A 1,018-nucleotide genomic window follows, 5' to 3' on the forward strand; every position below is an offset into this window, starting at 1 on the left:
CCAGGAATTTCCCTCGCAGAATTTCTCCTACAGGTGTTACTGACACATGCGTAACAATCCATGTTCAAGAATGTCTATTAGAGCAGAGTTTAGAATACTGAAATCTAAAAACAACCTGTCCTACTGATAATCAGTGAAAACGTAGCTAAATAAGTTATGAAAAAAATATATATTAGGATATTCTAAAAAGCAGCATTGTAAAAATAATAAAGTATGTTCATATATGCTAATATGAAAAAGTCTGCAAGATACATTGTAAGGTGAAAACGGCAACTTGAAATCCAATCTGTAAAATGTGATCCCCCTTTTTAAAAAGCTCTGTGAGTATGTGTGTGTCATTTCTGGATAGACGCTGAAAAATCTGTTAGTGGTGGTGACGACCGAGCAGCCAGTGGGGGGCGCCTGGGTGGCTCTGTCCGCTAAGTGTGGGACTTTGGCTCAGGTCATGCTCTCTCTCATGGCTTGTGAGTTGGAGCCCCGCATCGGGCTCTGTGCTGACAGCTCAGAGCCTGGGTCTTGCATCAGATTGTGTCTCCCTCTCTCTGCCCCTCCCCTGCCTGTGCTCTGTCTCTCTCTCCTTCTCAAAAATAAATGAACATTAAAAAAAAAGTTTTTCAGAAAAAAAAGAACAGTCAGTAGACTTTTATGCTTCATTTTATACCCTTCTAAACTGTAAATTTTTAAATTAAAAGTTATTATGAGTTTTACATTTTAAAACCATATATTTAGGGATGAGGTTCCTGACTGCCTCAGTTAGTAGAACATGCAACTCATGATCTCAGTGTTGTGAGTTGAAGCCCCACATTGGGTGTAGAGAGTACTTTTAAAAATAACATCTTTTAAGAAAAAACCCAACATACATTTCAACTGAAGCTCAGCATTTTGAGCAAAAAAATGGGGTAGGAGTAGCTTCACAGCTCTGAGGTCATCCTTAGAATCTAGGATCAGGATGCATGAGAGAGAGCACCAATCAATCTCCCCTTCCTGTAACGTCGACTCCCTTCTCTCTGCTGCCCCT

The sequence above is a fragment of the Suricata suricatta genome, chromosome 6 (genome assembly GCF_006229205.1).
Source record: "Suricata suricatta isolate VVHF042 chromosome 6, meerkat_22Aug2017_6uvM2_HiC, whole genome shotgun sequence".
NCBI classification, from domain to species: Eukaryota; Metazoa; Chordata; class Mammalia; order Carnivora; family Herpestidae; genus Suricata; species Suricata suricatta.